Source organism: Schistocerca serialis, chromosome 8 (assembly GCF_023864345.2).
Source record: "Schistocerca serialis cubense isolate TAMUIC-IGC-003099 chromosome 8, iqSchSeri2.2, whole genome shotgun sequence".
NCBI lineage: Eukaryota > Metazoa > Arthropoda > Insecta > Orthoptera > Acrididae > Schistocerca > Schistocerca serialis.
In genome coordinates this window covers 507,309,836-507,325,580 of record NC_064645.1, presented here as the reverse complement: position 1 = coordinate 507,325,580, position 15,745 = coordinate 507,309,836, and the positions used below count along the sequence as shown (strand labels likewise).

General features: G+C 42.5%; 1 protein-coding gene across 1 annotated transcript in view; it reads right to left on the bottom strand.

Annotated features, from left to right (window-relative positions):
- The window catches only part of LOC126416387 (RNA-binding protein fusilli), a 489,380-nt gene extending 474,285 nt beyond the window's left edge, over window positions 1–15,095 (bottom strand). Inside the window, exon 1 of the mRNA XM_050084071.1 lies at window positions 15,034–15,095. The gene's annotated coding sequence lies outside the window, so the exon portion shown is untranslated. The remainder of the gene's footprint in view (window positions 1–15,033) is intronic.
- Window positions 15,096–15,745: the final 650 nt, after the last annotated feature.

The following is a 15,745-nucleotide window of genomic DNA, read 5'->3' as shown; positions in this document are numbered from 1 at the left end:
CCTACACTTTCTCTGCACAAAAATTTTCTCTCTCTAGCACTTCGTCTTTCAGTCCGACCCATTAATGTTCTTCTTTGAGGCATACCTTAAAACAAAAACAGTTTCATTATCATAAAGGACGTTGTAGCTAATCAAAATGAAGTACCAAAAATTAGAAACACACTAAATACCGTGGTGACGCCGGCAAACGAACACAGAGTTAGTCCCGTTTACCCTTAGAACAAAGTAAGTGAAAAAACGACGCTAATAAACGACATTTGCTGTCCCCGACGCCTTCGTTACTGTTTTTCGTTTTCCACTGTCAACATCAACGACGTGGCAGTTGCGGCAGTGTAGCTGTCCGGTATTCGTGTGTTCTGCAAATGAACTATCTGCAACATTTAAGCATGAACGTTCCTAGAATGCAACTTCACGAAAAGTTGTTACTTTCATGTGTCGTTTCTATCATAGCACCCGATCGTTACGCGTGGTAGAAGTTGGTAGCAATATCAGAACAAATGAAAACTTTCATTATATGTGTGTGTGTGTGTGTGTGTGTGTGTGTGTGTGTGTGTGTGTGTGTGTGTGTATTTCGCCGGCCGCGGTGGTCTCGCGGTTCTAGGCGCTCAGTCCGGAACCGCGCGACTGCTACTGTCGCAGGTTCGAATCCTGCCTCGGGCATGGATGTGTGTGATGTCCTTAGGTTAGTTCGGTTTAAGTAGTTCTAAGTTCTAGGGGACTGATGACCACAGATGTTAAGTCCCATAGTGCTCAGAGCCATTTGAACCATTTTTGTGTGTGTGTATTTCCTTTTAACTCTCGTAGTGGTTATATAACAGACATTATATTTTTTTCTTTTGTGCACATCCAAGGCAAAGTTTCTTTCTAATTATGTAAGTTTCATTAGCCTCCTTGCGTAATTAATTCTAAAAACCGGTATTTCAATTTTCGATGCTCACGTATTAATATTATGATCGTTGAATAAAATAGATGCTTTGTCATTATGAATGTACACATTGCAATTACTTTCTCTATGCAAGAAATGGTGCCCGTTTAGCCCTGCGTCTTTCACTCTGACCCACTGCCATTCTCCTTCTAGGCGTACCATAAAAATACTCTATGGTTTTCGCATAACAACGGAAGTCGAAGTTATTCAAAATGAAGAAATTAAAAATTCGGAACTTACTTCAAATTTTCTGGTAATGACAAACAAAGGACCACACAGTTACTCTTATATAAAGGTAAAGCTTAATAACGATGCCAATATACAACGTTATTTACAGACTTCGTTACTACATATGTTGATTTTCACTGCTGGCAACATCATCGACCTAGCAGTTGTATTGTATCTGCCCTGTAAGCGTATGTTACTGCAAATCAAACATGTAAACATGAAAGCCCTCAGAATGCGATTTCACGAAATGTTGTTACTTTCGTGTGTCATTTCTACCTTAGCACCTAATCGGTGCGCAGGGCTGAGGTTATTAGCTCTTCAATTTTCGATGTTCAGGTCTTGGACATTTTAATGCGTGATGCCAAAGGTAACATCAGCATTATGAATGTTGAAGCTTTTACTTCCTTTTAACACTCTTAACGGCCACATACACACATTATTTTTGTTTGTGCACATCTATGGCAAAGTATGTTTCGAATTATGTAAGGATCATTGATCGCCTTGTACAATTAATGTTAAAAACAAGTACTTCAATTTTCGTGTTTACGTATTAGTATTATAATGATTACCGTCAACCTTCGTTTACCACACCTAGAACCACACTCGCTTCCCACGCCCGGGTTCCCGGGTTCGATTCCCGGCGGGGTTAGGGATTTTCTCTGCCTCGTGATGACTGGGTGTTGTGTGATGTCCTTAGGTTGGTTAGGTTTAAGTAGTTCTAAGTTCTAGGGGACTGATGACCATAGATGTTAAGTCCCATAGTGCTCAGAGCCATTTTTTTTAGAACCACGACGAACCAATCGCTAAACACAGTTTTTATTGTATCACCATACAAATTTGTCGCTCTTAAGTTTTTTCTAAAACCTTCGCCAAACACAGACTGAGTTTACAATACACAAGGGGAATCTCGCGAAAACTATTGTCGAAACCGGAAGATTGGAATAATTATGAATGTGTTCTTGAGGATAATGCTGTCCATCATCACAGGGAAAAAAAAGTTTCCATCTCGTTCTTGTGTGTGTGTGTGTGTGTGTACCCTTTAACTATGTTAAACAGAACAGGACTTACGTATAGGTATAATACCATAGTACGGCTATGAGAAACTCTCCGGACTTTGTATGTACGGTTTCAGACAAGAAATATATGTTTCTGCACTCTGCGTATGTTTTTTGTCTTAATTTCCCTTTTGTTTTGTTTAATGATTTTCGTTTGTGATTTATTTGTGTAATGTGGAGCTATATGGGACCTCTTACAACTATTGTTACGTACTACTGAAAATTCGACGGTAATAATTCTCGCGACCGGCAGGCAGTTTTAATCTCCCAGGAAGTTCCAAATGAGCATACACTTCGCTGCAGAATGATAGATTCAGTCTGGATAAAATTCTTTTTTGCACAGTAGTTTTTGTGTATCACGGTTTTTAATTGTACTATTTAGAAACATGTGAATTTGTAGTATGTGAATTATCGCAGTCCCCACTTGCGCTGTATGGCTAACATGTATTTTGCAATACTACTTTCGGGTATTATGAACAGTTTACACAGACAGAAAAAATTGCAACATCAAAAAAATTAATGTAGAGTAATGAAATTTCGGGAATATATCTGTCCAGGATACGTATTTAAATGATTAACATTGCAAGATCACAGGTTAATGGAAGCGCGAGATAAGCCATTACAAATGTGAAACAGCGGTACATTATAACCGATGCAACCCACAGAATGTTGAATGAAAGTGTGCAAGCATTGTGTTGTGCAGGTGTTGATGCCAGTTTGTGGGATGGAGTCTCATGCCTGTAGCGTTCGGTCGGTCAATACAGGCACGGTTAATGCTATTTGAGGATGACGTAGGAGTTGTAGTCCGATGTTGTCCAGTATGTGCTCGATTGGAGACAGATCTGGTGATCGAGCAGACCAAGGCAATATATCGTCACTCTGTAGAATAAAAATGCCAAACCGAAACACTTTCAGCGTCTAAATTTCCAGTTTTATTTTTTTCGTGCAACCATTTAAAGCGTCACATTACGCCATGTTCAGGCTCCCTGACCGACGTGAAGGAAGAATCCCACCTCATGAAGATAATGTAAGGTAACGCTGGAACTGGTTGCACTAATAAAATAAAACTGGACATTTAACGGCTGAAGGTGTTTCGATTTAACATTTTATACTGAACAGCCGTGGTACTGCAATCATCTTGTATAAAACTGTAGAACATGTTGGGATACAACAGCGATAGGTGGGCGAGCGTTATCCTGTTGGAATACACTCCATGGACTGCTTTTCATGAATGGCAGCACAGCAGGTCGAATCACTCGATTGACGTACAAATTTTCAGCCAGGGGGCGTCCGATAACCACGAGAGTGCTCCTGCTGCAATACGAGATCGCAGCCCGGACCATAACCGCAGGTGCAGGCTGGTTCAAATGGCTCTGAGCACTATGGGACTCAACTGCTGTGGTCATTAGTCCCCTAGAACTTAGAACTACTTAAACCTAACTAACCTAAGGACAACACACAACACCCAGCCATCACGAGGCAGAGAAAATCCCTGACCCCGCCGGGAATCGAACCCGGGAACCCGGGCGTGGGAAGCGAGAACGCTACCGCACGACCACGAGATGCGGGCGCAGGTGCAGGCCCAGTGTGCCTAGGCACACAGACAGGTTGGTTGCAGATCCTTAAATTGTCCTCCTTCTAACCAACACACTGCCATCACTGACAACGAGGCAGAATCAGCTTTCATCAGAAAACCCAAGAGACCTCCACCCTGTCCGCCAATGAGCTCTCGTTTGACACCACGGAAGTCGCAAATGACGGTGGGTTGGGGTCAGTGGAACGCACGCTACAGAGCGTCTGTCTCGGACCTATCCTTGAAGTAAGGCCGGTATTACACTATCAAATTTCTTTGTCAAAGATTTGATCAAAGATGTGATCAAATATTCCGTCAAATATATTTGACAAAGATCTTTGACGTAGCGCTAGAAGCGATATTACACTGTCATCATATTTTTCGTCAAAGTTCAACATGGCTGACAACAACAACTTGTTATTAACCGCAGCACTTGCATGTATCACAACTGCACTGTGCGCACATGCGGAAGAGAAGCGGGGGAAAAAAAGGAAACGTACCTGGGTGAAGCCGTGAGTTTTACGACGACACGATAAAAGCATTCAACAAAACTTGTTACGTGAGCTTATAGTGGAGGACGTCATGTCGTACATCAATTACTTGAGAATGGATGAGCATAGATTTCTGTATGTGCTCAGTAACGTGTATCCTAATATCACAAAGCACAATATTCACTTAAGAACTGCTACATCTGCAGAAGACAGGCTCAGAGTAAAACACCGATTCCTTGCTACAGGAGAGAGTTAGGTTAGGTTAGGTTAGGCCAGGTCAGGTCAGGTCAGGTTTCGAATCTTCTTAATCTATTTTTGTATTCAGGGTGCCTCACGTTGTAAAGCGCCTCATCAGCTTCATACATCTCTATTAATTTTGTAGTTGTCGCCACACATCAATTGTATTTACCGGCAATGTTTATAAAAAACACTACAGACGACAGAACGCTGTAGCGATGCTAGCGCTCCATGTGGTAACATGTCACATTGCAGTGAACAGAAGACAAGCGACTTCTTTGATCAAATCTACAGCGAGGCCCTAGATTTGATCAAATATTGGACGACATTTGACAAAGTTCCCTATTACACTATCAAAGATCTTTGACGTAGCGCTAGAAGCGGTATTACACTGTCATCATATTTTTCGTCAAAGTTCAACATGGCTGACAACAACAACTTGTCATTAACCGCAGCAGTTGCATGTATCACAACTGCACTGTGCGCACATGCAATTTGATAGTGTAATACCGGCCTAACCGACTTGTAACGGTTCGTTGTGTACCTGTGGTGCCAACTGCTGCTCAAATTGCCGCTGCAGATGCAGTACAATGCGCCAGAGCCATACTGCGAACACGATGGTCTTCCCTCTCGGTAGTGCGGTAGTGCCACGTGGCATTCGGAGCGCGCTCTTCATGCGACCGTACGTACGTTCTCGTGATCAAAGCTGGCTGCCAGTCATGTACAATGGCTACATTCCTACCAAGTCTTTCCGCAATAGTGCGGAAGGAACGTCCAACTTCAGGTAGCTCTATTACACGACCTCGTTCGAACTTAGTGAGGTGTTGATAATGGCGTCTTTGTCGCCTTAAAGGCAAACGTAACTAACGCTCACGACCACTGCAGTGTGTATTTAAAGCAAACCTGATTTGCCCCCTTGCATTCTTGTGCGAGTAGCGCGAAATTTGAACAGACATCATCTTTCAGATGTAGAAATATGCCTACTAAATTTCGTTTTTGACGCACATCTCCTTCTTGGTGTCGTGATTTTTTTTCCATCAGTGTATTTTACGAGTTCTTTACAAGAACGTTTTTGTAGTGTATCGCATCCAGTTGCAGAGCTTAATTCTGCCATATTAGATTAGTTTTATTTCAGAAAAAAATATTTCTTCTATTATATTATAGTTTTAAGTCGAAATATTTTTTCCCACAGCACAAATTTCGTGTAATCAAAACTGCCTGCTTTATTTACGTTTCAAAATACAACTAATAATCTTCCATGTAGGATATATGCAGTACTATTCGCTTTCCTACAATGTTGATTGCGTTACTCGTCAGTCTGGACGAGGAGCATGCAATCTCCACTTCATACGCAAAATATAGATGATGAGTGATTACCCTCTCAGACAGCCGAGAGTGTTAGCGCTCCGCTCCCAGAACTGTGGGCAGGGGGGAGGGGGGAAGCGGACATGGAAGAAAAATGCAGCCGTTGTTGAAATTCAGCAATGGAGTGATTTGCCTCACGTCCAAAAAGGCATGACAATTTGCTGTCGGGCCAAGTGTGGAAGCAGTTCATAAACGGCTAAGTTTGTAAAATGTAAATGGTTAAAGTATCCGTTCATAGCAAAATGGCGCTATCCAAAACCAGTGCCGAATCAACTGTGGTGCACCACGGGTCTTAGATAACAGGGGTGAACGATGGCTACAGAGATGTGTACGGCTCAATAGACGTGCGACTGTTGTCTGCGCAGATAAACCAAGGGGCTACCAACAGTCTCCTCAAGGGCCGTTCAGCGAACGTTGCTGCATAATATGGGCTTCCCGGAGAAAAACGAGGAGAAGCAGAAGAGGAATAAGAGGAAGAAGAAGAATACAGCTGATGGGTGACTGAGGTTCTTGAAGAACAGCCATGAGAACACTGAATGGTATTATGGAAAAACAAAGTCATTCATCGACAATTTACTACTCACGCAAAACAGATATTTCCTGATCATCAAGGTCTTTTGCCCAGTAGGAAGGCTTTAACGTTGCGTGCTGTAGTCGGTTGTTTCAAAGACAATTTGCTGAAGTGAGATTTACTTAAGCTTGGAGATGGCCTTCGGTGTTCGTGTGGTGCTGAGGAAGTAATGCCCCATTTGCAGCATTTCCCTTCTCTTACATCTTCTGTACATACGTATTCCTTCAGTGTGCAACGCACAGTAGAAGGTGCTTTATGAAAACTGTTCCACATTACATTCGTGCGCTGTGTTAGTCTTCTTCCAAGGACTAGCTTGTACACTTCCTTCGAATTACTGTTATTATGCCGACCTGGCGCTGTCCTAGCACCACGTTATCGAATACAGGCGTACCTGATAAAAACTTTAAATACTGGAGGCGTAGTGTACAATAAGGTGCACTGCAATTTTCCAGTATTCTTCCAACATACTACAGAGGCGGGGAGTGGAAGGGTGGGAGATGGCAGGGGGGGGGGGGGGGGCAGCAAGAGGAGGCACTTCTTCACCATATAATCCGGAATACGGGGTTTTTATTCATTATAGAATTCTCATACGCCATGGATTTCCATCAATTAATATAACAATAAGTTTCTAATATAACAAGTTTTTTGTGTCACATCGTAACTGAACAACTGATCTACATAAAAAATCGTAATTTTAGTCTCCCCTCCCTGAATAAATTTCTGCGGACGTCCGTGCCCAACAAATCTATGTCTGCAATCGGCAACCCTACGACACTGTTACTGATTTCAGGTGGTGTTTCCTTCCCATAGTGTTTCATTGTGTAACACAACGCTCTTCACAGAATGTAACAGACTTCAGTAGTTAACACTTATCCTGTAACTTAATACTTTTGGATTCTTTCTCCTGTTTAGGGGCACTGTCTTGAGTTTACCCAGCTGTGATTTACAATACACAGTAGAAATATCGAGTAGTTCTGTATTGTCGTTTCACCAGCAAACTACAATACTTCCTTTTAAGATCATAGCCTATTCAGTAAACAATGTGTGGTTACTGTTGACACTATTCGACAGATCCTTTTAGTATCAGAAGCATTTATTACATTGACATGGAATAAATTAACGTAATGGAGATGTGACCAGCTAAGAGGGAATTACATGAAACGATATAAATGAAATAACGCTCAGAAAATGCTAAATTTCTCTGTAATGAATATAACATGTCTTACGAAAATTAGTGCCACAACGGCATTCGAAGTCGATTTTCCTGCTTTTGACAAACAGTCTCCTTAACCATCAAACTACAAGCGCATGTCTTCAAGCCTGACTGAAACTTGCACTGTCAGCAATGATTCATCTTATTACATCCGAACAAAGATACGCAGTTCTTCACACCGAAACAGGTCTATCAGATGAACGAATATCACGGAGGATTGTGAATTATCCCATCACAAGCGATATACATGAATTGAGTTCAACTCGTGAAACGAATGGATTCAATGGGAATCAAATAATAATCGAGGAGGCACTTATGTCATAAATTTCATTTCGGCGAGTTTAATTCCATCAACAAATATCTCTTTTGTCAGGTTAAGAAACGGGCCTTTACCAAATCCAATGTGACGCGGAAGCTACTGAAAAAATACTCTATGTGAGAATCTCTGCCTGTTCGAAGATCATGAATGGACTCTTCAATGACAATGAAAGTTCGAACCAGGCTTTTAAGACTGCTCAGATAGCTTAATGTTTAAGAGGACAGCTTGTTAGAAGCAGGGAATCTAGGGTGGGGTCCCAGCCTGGAAAACATTTTCAACTGTCATTCCATATTCATAGTTATTTCTTCTGCACTGGGCTTCGCTACTCCACGACACATTCATTTACGCACATTCAGAACATCGTCGTAGTTCCGTCAGACAAGAATAATTCTGTTCAGTCTATTAAAATACAACACGGATACTTTGTGTATAAAAGTGTCTAGATCGCTTAATATGTATGTCTACTTGTTACGTCGTTTCGGCTACTGCCCTCATCAGATCTGTATTTAAAATTAAGGAAACATGATACTGAGAAGTATTTCTTATACTTCATCAGGCTACAAAAGATGGAAGACCAAGACTTAAATTTTTTTTTAAAAAAATCCTCGCCAAAATTTAGAATTTGTAGGACGACGTTCAGTGTCAGTATCAATAAAACCCACCATTAAGTGTGACGTCAACTGTTAACTCGTTTCAAAAAGTTTGCTAAGAGACAAATGCTAGCAGATAGGTGGCGCTAGTATGGGAAACGTTGCTTTAATATTTTGTTTTTCTTTCATATCATACTTGTAAAACTAACAGAAATTCTTTAAAATTAAAACATTCATACCTAAATTATACAACACGACTTGGATGGGTGCAGTTGCAAATTAATACAATTATATTTTCAGATGTCAAAAACAGGTTCATATAGAGTTCACCCAAATATGGCAGCTTCATTAATTCATCTCTCAAGTCATATCCAATCAACAGCGAAGGCGCCACACACGAGGGCAAGAGGGGATTACGGCCCCCTTTGCCTCTAATGGAAAGGAAAAAATATATTGTAGTCAGGTGTTTTTCTTTCAAGAAAATGATTTAAAATTCTCTATTATGCAGGTTCTATGCAGGATCTGAACTGGAACTTTCCGATGGCTACTTACAAGCCACCATTCGTCTTCCAAAATATTAAAAATACTGCATACCCCCAGATCTAGCACCCCTCTCCCTACAAACTACCGTAAGGGATCCATTACGCAAAGAACTTTCATACTGAATATATTTTGCCTTAACATTCTGTTGTGAGTATAAAAGTTGTATTTTCTCTTAAGATTACCCAATATACCTGTACGAGGTGAACATTAATAAAACCGACAAACTGCAGGGACGGGTTCCTATCTGGAAACAGAGGAAGAAAGGTCATACGAAAATGTACCGGAAGTGGACGGTGTGATTCAACGACAACAAATCGTCCCGGAACACAGTACAGATCTGCACCGCAAACACGTCACAACATATGTTCAAAGTGGCTTCCATAAGATTGTAGGTGTTATGGATACTAGCTGTTGTCATGCAGGATACATGTAATCGTACTTTGAATTACACCATGATGGCGGGCTACTTCCCCGGAGCTTGTACTAGGGTTCGCCTCAATATCTTGTACAACGTGGACCTCCAAAACTGGTGTACGCACAGTCCTCCGCCTCCATGCGCGTTAGTCAGTCTGAAAGGATCCATCATCACGTAAACGCCCAAAAAGGCTTCGAAATGTTGTGTGATGTGGTTGCTGTCTGTGAGTGCACTTGTTGTGGTATAATCGTGCTGCCTCTCGACCGTTTCCATCTGCTTGGCCGTACACAGAAACCATCTCGGCAAGTTCCCGACTTGACTACCGGACCATTCTGCTGCTTACAATGCGCTGCGTCAATCACACAGCCCGCAACACGCAAGGAACACACGACACGTGGTCAGAGGAACCGTCATCGCCATTTACCGTGGCAACGATGCACTTCCACACACATGTTCATAGGACATTTTTCCTGCCTTCCCAGCCAGGAATAAGTCCCTGCAGTTTGTCGCTTTTATTAATGTTCACCCTTTATATAAACTGTGCCCTACGAGATGAAATTTGGTCAATGCACCATAATGTGTGGACTTCTAACATTATTAAGAACTGAACAGCTTCATTAGTAAATTAATATAGTTCTATCTTGCGCTAACCCGCTCCCAGAGACTAACCAGTTTCCGCATACCCAGCCTTATAATGTGCAACAAACACCTCTCATTCGTACGTTCCTTTAATCTAAATTACACATAAACCAGGGCAGCAGCCAAAAAGACGTAATACATAAAGAAAAATACTAAGCTAACTATACAGTTTTGCTCATACATTACTCACAATGATCGCAGGCTCATTCAGGAGATTTTCACATAACAGCTGGCGAATGACCTAAGCTATATTGATAGATTTGTTATTTTGGAGTCGAAAGAAAGATCACGACATGGTACCTAAAGGCAGGAAACCTTCTAGTTGTCTTCATCAGAAGAACACGGGTCAATTTCGACGCTGTAGGCTAATATTCACAGAGACAGCAGGGAGGGAATCGTGTTTGTTTTCATCGATCGTCTCCGCGCGCTGCGATGAAGACCCGGACGCAAGCAGACGAGGCCGCAGGAGAGACAGCCCAGGCACCAGGAAGGCCTGGCTGTGACGCGGGGCAGCACCGGAGGCGGTTTTGGCAGCGCGACGGCCGGGTCAACAACCTGAGCCACTGCACCGTCTCGTGTCCGCTCAGTCGGCGCTCTCTACCCACACATCCCTCCGGTTTTACTCTCCTCACCTACGCTGCTCTCTAACGGCAGAGACTCCAGAGAAGACAGTGGTAACGGACTGACACTCTCCATCTTGATGCCCCGTTTACGCGGGCGAGAGTCACTTGACCACGCACGGACTGACGCTCTGTAAGATCGGCTCCGTGGACTTCCCGACAGTGGCGTTTCGGACCCTTTTGTACAAGGGACAGCCAAATGAAAATGAGACAGATACAAAAAAGTAAGTAAGCTGTTTACTATTTCAGAAGTAATCGCAATCACTGTTAACACATTCATCCCATTGTGAGCCGAGACGGTCAATGCCTTCGTGGAAAAATGTTTGCGGTTGTTTACAGAACCATGAATGAAGCCACGGGTGCACCTCTTCGTCAGGAGCAAATCGGCAGCCACGAATGTCTTTCTTCAGGGCTCCAAAAATACAGAACTGGCATGGGGAATGGGGAGAGATCGGGACTGGACGGGCCCAAACGTTGGCAAGGTATGCTGCAGAAGCTTAGCTGCGATGTCCTCTATACAGTCCCTATCCCTCCCCACCCGATTCGCATGTTTTTGGAACGTTGAAGGGAAAGACGGTCGTGGCCGTCGATTTACTTCGGACGAAGAGGTGAACGACTGGGTTCAATCATGGTTCCGTAGATAACCGCAAACACTTTTCCATAAAGGCACTGACCGTCTTGGCTCATGGTGGGATAAATGTGTTAACAGTTATGGCGATTACTTTTGAAATAATAAACAGCTTACTTACTTTTTTTCACCTGTCTCATTTTCACCTGAATGCCCATTGTAGGTGCCGCAGATACCGCTCCACTTACCACCAACCAGATTTGCACAGTGGTATTTCCAATCAGAGGCTCTGTCACTGTTGCGGCTTCCTTTGAAGTGGCAAGAAAAAAAGAGTACCATACTGCCAGCTCGTTTCACGTGGAGCAATTGCGGCTATGCTCTTAGGTTCCTGCCTAACCACACCCAAGAAAATCGAGACATACTCGGAAATTAACAGCCAAATATTTATGATAAGCAAGAATATAAATGTAATTCAGCTCTACTTCTAGGTCGTATTTAAAAAGGAGTCCATACGTTATTGCTGTTCGTTTAACTCGCACCAATTTAATCTTTCGTTTTCTTTTTAATGTGACCAAAGATAATTTAAAAAGCATTTAAAATGCCTATCTACTATGTGCGTAGTCAGTCCTAAACGTGGATAGAATGTGAAGGAATATTCTTATTACAAAACGATCGAGAAACCAACGGCTAACACCAACCACTTTTGCATCTGGTATTTCCGACCAGAGCTTCCCGCAATGTTGCGGATTCCGTCGACGGTCGGAGAAGCCACGGTTGAAATATTTATGATCCGAAGCAGAACACTGACGTAAAGGGTCGCAAAGCCCACGATCGTAAAGTCCACGACACGATAAGATCCAGTAACACTTGAGGGGTATATTGCTGCTGTTTTAATCAATAGCCCATACACGGATTTCATGCAGCTCTCCAGCTTCTGAAAGTATTTTCCCAAGTGTGTAACTACTGCACCCTACACCCATTTGCAGGTGCCTAATGCAATGAAGACTTAACATCCTACAAGTTTTTCCCTTTACACTTGTCTATGAGGTTCATTCAAATGAAACTTGGTCAGTGCGTCCACCTTTGTCTTTCACGTAAGGTGGCACCACGTAACTGCGAGTATGGTGGCGCCACCTATAGGTAGAGAGACTGACGCGTGCACACAGTTTGATGTTCCATAGCGCTAGTTTGGTTTCACGCCCAAGAGAAGATGGTCACCCAAGTTATCGTCCACTACCGAACATGCAGGCGAGTAAGAAGGAACAACGAGGAGTGATCCGATTTTGGCGAAGGAGGGAGTTGGGGGCCGTGAAATGTATCGACGGGTGAAGGCTGTGTATGGTGAATCGTTCAAGTGTTGTGGAATGGCGCAAACGATTCCTTGACGGGTGCGAGTCACTGGAAGACGATGCTCGTACTGGATATGTTGGAAGACCATCTCTGACGTAGGTGGGAAACGCTGGAACATCCATCGTACAGTCCCGACATTTCACCGTGTGACTTTAACGTGTTTGGGCATCTAAAACAAGCTATTCGCGGACATCGATTCGCAACGGGAGACGAAGTGTGTGACTGGGTCCACGGCTGAATCTGACAGCAGCCTAGTAGCTTCTTCAAGGATGGAATCGACCGGCTAGTGTCACAATGGGATAAATGTCACAACAGTTTTGGCGACTATTTTTGAGTGTGTGTGCTGTGTATAACTACATTTTTGAGTTAATAAAATCATTACCGTTACTTTACACTAGCGTACGGGTTTCATTTGAATGCCCCTTATACATAAATAACTTCAGGACTTCTTGATGATTCAGAATGTGTCGTAACAACATATCCTTTCTTTTAGTACGGCTTTGTCGTGAAGGTTACGGCTTTGTCGTAAAGATCTTGTATCTCCAATTCGATTCCATACTCTCTCATTAGTTATTCAATATATTCACCCAGTCTTCAGCAATTTTCTGTTATACCACAATTGAGACGCTTCTATTTTCGTTCTGTTTGTATTATTTACAGTTCACATTTGATTTTCATATAAGACTACACTCACATAACACTTCCTAATAATTAACTTGTAATTCGATGTACACATACATCAGTTTTTCACGTAAGCCTGTCTTGCTATTGTGAATCTAAGTTTTATACACTCTCTATTTCCGCTCTCCCTAGTTATTTTGGTGCTCAAATAACAAATTTCATCTCTTACTTTCACCGCGTCTTATCGAGATACCATCCGATCTGTTCAACTGATCTTCCAAGTCCTTAGACGTAGACCACCCAATGAAGACTTGATTTACTACTAACCAGTAATTTCATACCACGAAAACACTATTTTAATAGTCTGCTATCTTTCCATCTCAATGCGAAAACTATTAGTCCTAGTGAAAAAAAATGAATAGGTCCTTTTCTAAGAAATTTATGTAGTTTACTTTTGTAATCGGAAACACTTTTGCTAGAAGCCGAGGTTTTCGAGCTGTCCAAGAAATACCAAAAACAGTGAGCATTAAACATCTCACCTATCACGCCCATACGCCACTGGTGAGGATTCTTAGTAAGTTGTTCACGCCTCTCCCTCCTATTTTTCGGTGAATATCCGACTTTTTTCCCCTAATGTTCAATCGCTCACTGCCTCTCCCTCCTATTTTTCGGTGAATATCCGACTTTTTTCCCCTAATGTTCAATCGCTCACTGGACAACCGCCTCTAAAGATGTAAATGTAATATGACACTGTTGGCCCGAAAACCCGGCTGTCGGAAAGCGTGTTCTTTCTTCGCGCACATTGGCCCCTTTCTTGGATACCATGCGTGTATTTGTAGAAGGTATGTGAGTGTAATGATGGATAAGTGTATAGTATAGTGTTTGTTTCTGTTGTATGATGATGATGATCATGATGATGATGATGTGATGCGGGAATGTGAGAAGGCTGGTGCCGACGCATAGCCTGTTCCTCTCGAGAAGCACGAAGGGAGCCAAGAGAGCTTAATGTCCCCTTACGACGGACTGATCATCGTCAACAGTATCACAACCGTCACTTCATGAGGCACTGCGAAGGTAGAACTTCAATTCAGGACATTGGTGGAGACCGATACCGAGATCGAGTCTCGGTCAGGCACACAGTTTTAATGTTATCAAGTTTCTTATCAGCGCACACTCCGTTGCAGAGTGAAAATCTCATTTTGGAAACATCCCCCAGGCTGTGGCTAAGCCATGTCTCAGCAATACCCTTTCTTCCAGGAGTGCTAGTTCTGAAAAGTTGGCAGAAAAGCTTCTGTGATGTTTGGAAGGTAGGAGACGAGGTACTGGCAGAATTAAAGCTGTGAGGACGGGTGGTGAGTCGTGCTTGGATAGCTCAGATGGTAGACCATTTGCCCTTGAAAGGCAAAAGTCCCGAGTTTGAGTCTCGGTTCGGCACACAGTTTGAATCTGCTAGGAAGTTTCCTCACAGTTTTTGTTTATCAAGTTACAGCCCTGTCTCACTTCCTTCTCAATTTCTGCCACGCTTCCATGTCCTTCCACTATTAGCACTACTACTACTACTACTACTACTACTGTTGCAACTACTACAGCTTTTGTAGTAAGCGAAGCAGTACTAGAAGTAGTAGTAACTTTATTCGTCCTTAGATCCGTACGATATTGGGGATGTGGTATCACTCCTTAAAAATAAAAAACAAATCACTATATACTTACAGGTCTAGTCTGACAAGGATGCGAGAAGTAGTCGGCCGTGGCCTTACAGTAGGAGCAACTCCGACATTTACCTGAAACACAGAAAACCTGAATCAGAATGATCGCATGACAAGACCCCAAATACAAGGCAAGTCTGTAAGTCTGTTAAAAGGAGCGCAGTGTGTGTGTGTGTGTGTGTGTGTGTGTGTGTGTGTGTGTGTAGTCTGCTTCATTCCCATTTATCCCTGAAAACTTTAAGATTCCAATGATAAATGTGACAAATTTCTATGAAAAACAGGGGGAAACTGGGTAAAATGTGCTTATTATTACGATTTTGTTCAATTTCTCATCAGTTGCACTGAGCAGTTGTTTGCTGGTAACTGTTTTAAGCGATTGGTGTTAGTACTTTACCTAAAATGAGTCAAAGACAAGTACCGTAAAGTGGTAAATATGTTAATTTTGAAAGTACATGGCAGGCCAGACGCAACCTTGAATGAGGGAAGTTGCGATGGAAGACCAGACTAGTAGTGAGATGGAGGGCAATCTCATATCAACGAGTACGTAATATCCCTAATGAAGTTCTGCATGTGAAGAATTCGAGTCACCAGTGGGTCTCGCGTTTGAGGACAACACAAGATAAACATTTTAGGAAGAGCATTTCAGGATCGTATTTGGGAAAGTTGAAGCAAATGTAAAATACTTCTGTCGTAGGAATATGACAGCAAGCAAGAAC